We start from the raw sequence: 6,491 nt of genomic DNA on the forward strand, positions 1-6,491 counted from the left end.
GAGCAAGATGCTAGAGGGAAACAATACTTTTCGGCAAAACTATAATCGGAGAGTGTGAAGAAAAAACGAAAAGAAGGATCTGGCCATGGTTTACACTGATTGCTGGTAGGCTTTCGGGAGCATTATGTACCACTGGATCCAAGAAATACTAGTTATGAGTCAGGTAAGTAATATAATGCTACTTGAAACATGTCAGTAACAGACAAATAATTTGGGTGTTATTGACAAAAGTGGGACTAATAAAACGTGTTCCCTTCCTCAATATAAGAAGAATATTTAGAAGGACTCCCTCTCTGGACATCTTTTCTGTCTTGCATAAACGTCGTTAAGCGTCATGCTTCAGAGACTTGAATGTGTATACAAATGCAGTGGTCAAATAATCAACTATGTTTTGGATGCTTCACATGATAAACAAATGGAAACCTAACGGCAGACAGTACACAAATTTACCAAAGAAATTAAAATGAGATTTAATTTAGAAAATGTCTCAAAGCAAATTTGTTGAGAGGAAAACTAATTAAGACCATTTATATCTCACGGTGAAAATGAGGTAAGAGAATTAGACCAAACAGAGATATACAAATATTTAGGAATCAATGAACTAAACAGTGTAAAATATACTCATATGAAAGTAAAGATTAAGGAGGAATTTTGTAGACAAATTGAATTAATGATTAAAACAGAGCAAAGGCAAAGATAAGGTAATAGGCATTAAAGAATAACAAATATAGCAACATGGAAATTAAATACAATTACCACGTGCAAACAAAAATAAAACTGTTCTTTTCAAAGAAGCCAACAAATGAAAAATTTAATAGGACTATCGTCCACCACTCCCCGGCTCTTTTTACGGCCTTTCCAGGTGGTCTTAAACCACCAATTGTTTTGGTTAAGTTTAACCCTTCAAAGACGTGTTGCTTTAGAGTGTTGGAGAGCATCCAAATCGGATGTTTTGTCCATTATGCAGCCATTCAATACTTCTCTTATCTCAGTTGTTGTTATTGACCTTACAAAGCGCATAGCCTCTACTTCCTTTTCTGCCTACTACCATGACTCCTACGGGGTCCACAATCTCCAAGTTAGTGAGGTTGGGAATTTTTTGTAAATTTCCTTGAGTGAGCTGCATTTGTGACTTAACATTTAATTCGGTCCACTTTTTGTGTCATCTAACATAAACATTTTCCTAAATAGGACGGTATGAGGACATATTATCTTCAGCAGATCAAGTAACTGTGACTATTTTTACAATCTCTTCTTTGTTAGGGTAAAGGACATCTACTGTTCCAAATAATTTTCCTTTTCTTTGATGGTTCACTGATTCTCACACTTCCTTCAATCATTTCTCACCTTGTGCTTGTGCTTGATTTTCGATCATTTTTCATATCTATGTGTGTGTGTGTCTTTGTGTCTGTTTTTGTCGACTGTCACCGCTTGGCAACCAGTGTTGGTCTGTTTACGTCCCTGTGACTTAGCTGCAAAAGTGACCAATAAAATGACGTGGAGCTGTTCGAGTAAAACCTTACAAGGTGATGCTCCATCATAGCCGCACTCAAATGACTCAAATAAACAAAAGTTAAAAGATTTCTGAACCTCGGGTCAACCAATTACATTTATGGGAATTCTGCGAGAAGGAATCTCCAATAACTCAAGCTGTCTCTAGCTGTCTCCTCCTTTTTATTTTTTAAATTTTTCTTCCTGGAGAAGTACGATCAAACACGGCATTGTCGGGTCCTCTAGTTGAAGTCCGAGTTGTCTTCCAACGTTATATTAACCCACATCTGCGTTACAGTAGCAAAAGACAGTCCTGGTTTTGAGGTTGTTTTGGATTTATTGTTGTTTCTATTGATGTTGTTATCGTCGTCATAACCGTTGTTGTTAGTGGTGCAGGTACTGTTTTCATTCGTCGTTCTTGTTTTCCTTGTTGTTGTCAGTGTTGCTGGTAGTGGTGACGATTGCGTTAGTAAAGTTGATTCGTTTGTTTTTGTTTTGCTGCTCTTATTATCATTCTTCGTGTTGAAATTTCGAGAGAAACAGTGGGGCGTCCCTTTATGTTTCATTTCAGGTACAGTTGACTGACATCCCTTTCTGGCAGAATTAGCTGGTGTTAACAGGCTAGTACAGGAATTTAGACCCATTTTCATCTATTACAACACATATGTTGCTTGGCAAAGATTTCGCCATTTTGGCATATGCTTACATGTTTGAAAGAGAAAATAGAGAATTGGGAATTGGTATATAAACGTATTCTGTACATAAAACGTGAAAGTGCGTGTTTCTGCAGATTTTCTGTCACCTTAGGAAGGCAAGTGTAAGAATTTTATAAGATTCATTCGGAAAAGTAGAGGAAAATAAAGTAAAGACTTACCAACATAAAATCAGTGTAGTTTTCATGAATAATAATAATAATAATAATAATAATAATAATAATAATAATAATAATAATAATAATAATAGCAACAACAACAGTAACATCTCATAAATTGTAAATTGTATATTAGATTGATTGTGTGTGAGTGCGCACCCACTTACATTCACTCGCATATAAACACACATAATCGTTATTACTGCTGTATACGAATGTGTTTGTCTCCTTGCCAACGGCATCAAGACAAAGAGCATAACGGACGAAGATGAATTTAAACATCATCATTTTAAAGCTCTTATAAGTTTCGATACTGTATATAGGCGATCAATAAATGGATACTAGAACAACATATAACTAGATAGAATATACATGGAATATTAAAAAAAAGTCGATTAGAAAAATACAAATACACACACACACACACATATATATATATATATATATATATATATATATATATATATATATATATATATGTATGCACATATATATGTATGCACATATATATATATATATATGCATACATGTTTACATGCAGGCACACACAAGCATACAATATCTCCCTCTCTCTCCTTCTCTCTCTCTCACACACACACATATATATATATATATATATTTAACCATCTAGACAATATCAGCACACACAGTAGCAGAAAACATTAAATGATGATGTTGTAAGTCGAGGCCATAAAATGTGTGCATTGCAATTTATTTGGTGTTGTTGTAAGTAGGAGAAACAGAGATGGAGGTGTTACAGTAGTAATTATGATAGCGATAATGAGAAATTACATTCACCTAGCTGTTGAATTAAAAACATTATGGCAATTAAGAAATGTGTTTATAATCCCATTTGTAATTAGTACAGCTGAAGTAATACACAAATATTTCTGTAATGATACTGGCAGATTACCACAGATATATTCTAGAAAGTAGCAATACTACGACCTGTAAACATTCACACGGAGAATTTGTGAAACTTGAATGGTTCTTGTTAACATTTAATGTGGTTGTTAGCGTTCAAAACTCATACGCATTTTTTCTGAGATGTTCCTAATACTTTTTTCAGAAAGAAAATTTGTTGATTAAAGATAGTGATGATGGTTACGATAAAAAGAATTTTCTGGTATATGTACAAAGTTAGAAGATTGGAAGGGATGGGATTAATGGATCCCCTCAACACAATGTGCTTGACTGGCACTTTATGATATTGATTTCGGAGAAAGGAAAGGCAAGGTTTTGCAACGTTTCTTTCAGCACACCCCAAATTAAGAATAATTTTTTTTAACATATGCTCAAAATTCAACATTATTGTGATGATGCTATCTGGGAATAGCGTATCCTAACCACTCCAAAAATTCTCTCTTAGCGTCCCTATCTACTTTTGTAATCTTGTGTTCATCTGTATAGAACCTAATCTGTACGCTCAATTACCACTTCATTCTATTGACATCATTTTCAAAAATTAGAGCACCTATTGCTCTAATTTCCTTTTTTAAACTTTAATCCAGAGACACAATTTTCACTGTCAGACTTAGTCTAATTACTGTAAGTGAAATTTGACAATCTAAACAATTGCTAAAAATCACTTTGTAAGCCCTGATATGTTAATTCGACCTGGGTCGTAGAAACATCTTCCTAAAGTCTTTTGATGCATCTTAAGTCGAAACATCAGATATTTCTCCAATGTTCTTCGTACTAAAACATATAACCAACAAATATTCTTTGGTGTCATGTTTCCGGAATAGGTAGTCATCTGTACTGAGTTTACACTTTTAACACTGTTCCTCCAATATATATATAATAATTTTAACAGGATAATCAGAACAGATAGGCAGTGAAAATTTTTTAACGCCATAGCTAAGAATGTCAAATTACTTTCAGTAAATATGTAAAAGATATATTGAAAAGGATGAGAGATGAAACGATTCCAATTAACTTTTAAAAGACGTAGTCAATGGGGATTCTGCAATTCCATTAACATTTAATGAATGGAAAGAGAACAACTCCATTTTAATGGAATATTTATGACCAAAGGATAAAGAGTAATATATATGTATGTGTGTGTGTGTATATATATACATACACACACACACACACACACACACACACACACACACACACACACACACACACACACACACACACATATATATATAAAATCTTAGACTACGGAAAGGAGATATATCCACCTCAAAATGTCATTGCTTTTACTGCAGAAAACAGTTTTTTTTTTATATACCTACTTTTATTGAGGTATGCCATATTTGAAACTGTTTCCTGTTGATGTGTGTCAAGTTTATTTAGGCAACGGGATTTGCAGAAAATAACAATTCTATTTCACTTTTATTAAATGCTTAACATCATTACTGGAATACTCACGAAATTTCAATTCGTAGTTAGAGAAATAAAGAAGGTACAACGAAGTACCTGATCACACGGTGGAGAAATATACTCCGATAAACAAGGAAACACCACTATATATCCTTTACCTGGCTACAATGTAGTAGGTATATAAAGCGGCATGACAACGGAAAGAACCCAGTAATCTATATAGACTCTCGTATATACATTTACTGTGACATTGCTGTCGTAAAGATCTGATCTCTAATTTTTATGAGAAGCTACGAAGTTTTAGCGGATGTGTGTAGATTATTTTATAATAGGTGTTTATTACTTATCAAACTGAAAGATGAATGAAAAAGATTTCATCTGAAATTCGTGCGATAAAAGCAAAACAGGGTGAGAATTTAACCTCGCCATCTGTTTGCGAAGATTATACATCACGCTTGAATATTTTGAAATAGCAGCCATTTCTACATTTACACCTATGCACACGATCTAAAAAGGAAACACTCGTTAATCTTTCCAGTGTACGCAGTGCATGAATAAGATAGTGGATGGTTATGAGTGAAATACCTTTCATTGTCGGTCTAACCAACAGCAAAAAAGCAATTATTAATTCATAATGCAGTGGGCCTACACAAAGCCACGTACTACACTAGAAACAATAGCTAAATATCTGCCAAATTACAGCAGACGTTCAGACACACTAGATCAGAAGTGACAGATAAAATATTTTTGAATTAAAATAGTCACAGCTGGAATCTCTTCCACCATTGATCCTCTGTTATGGGACATTCTGTGGCTAGAACGTTAAACATAAGAAAAGCAAAGTAGACGTCAGTGGAATTTGAAATGATTGCTACATATTTTAACATTCAATCCTGCTGTGCATCATTTTGTGCAAGCTTGCTTCCCAACCACATGGTTCTGGGTTCGTCCCTCTGCATGTCACCTTGAATAGATGTCTTTTACAATAGCCTCAGGCCAACTAAAGCTTTGTGAGCGGATTTGGTAGAGGGAAACTAAAAGAAACTCGTCGTATACATATCTATGTGTGTGTGTGTCTTTGTGTCTGTTTTTGTCGACTGTCACCGCTTGGCAACCAGTGTTGGTCTGTTTACGTCCCTGTGACTTAGCTGCAAAAGTGACCAATAAAATGACGTGGAGCTGTTCGAGTAAAACCTTACAAGGTGATGCTCCATCATAGCCGCACTCAAATGACTCAAATAAACAAAAGTTAAAAGATTTCTGAACCTCGGGTCAACCAATTACATTTATGGGAATTCTGCGAGAAGGAATCTCCGATAACTCAACGGAAGTTTCTTCGTTTGTGTTAATAGACGTGGTTCATCTCTCTTCTGGCCATGGTCTACATTTCAGGAAATTCAGTCCTGCAAACATTTGAGGTAGTTCATTGGCCTGAAATTTAAAATCAAAGCATTCCTTCGTAGCGGGTTTGAAGTCTCTGACAAATGTGTAAAGGATGGTGTCTCTCTTTCTCTAACGATGACATAAAAAGAAGAATGCAAGCTTAATTTCTCAAATATCTGTCCAATATAATATCCGATCTCTATGGTCATGTTGAATATTTTAGCTGCTAATCGTTTCCTAGTAAGCGGATGCGGGGGAGTACATATATATTCACTATCATTACGGTGTATTGTGAACAAAACTATAACTTGAAACGAAGATACGGCATAGTCATTTAGTGAAACTTGTCGGTAGTTATTACCACGACACACGCTCGATATTTACCTAATGTAAAGGAAAGGCTCTCCAATCT

Source organism: Octopus bimaculoides, chromosome 7, assembly GCF_001194135.2.
Source record: "Octopus bimaculoides isolate UCB-OBI-ISO-001 chromosome 7, ASM119413v2, whole genome shotgun sequence".
NCBI lineage: Eukaryota > Metazoa > Mollusca > Cephalopoda > Octopoda > Octopodidae > Octopus > Octopus bimaculoides.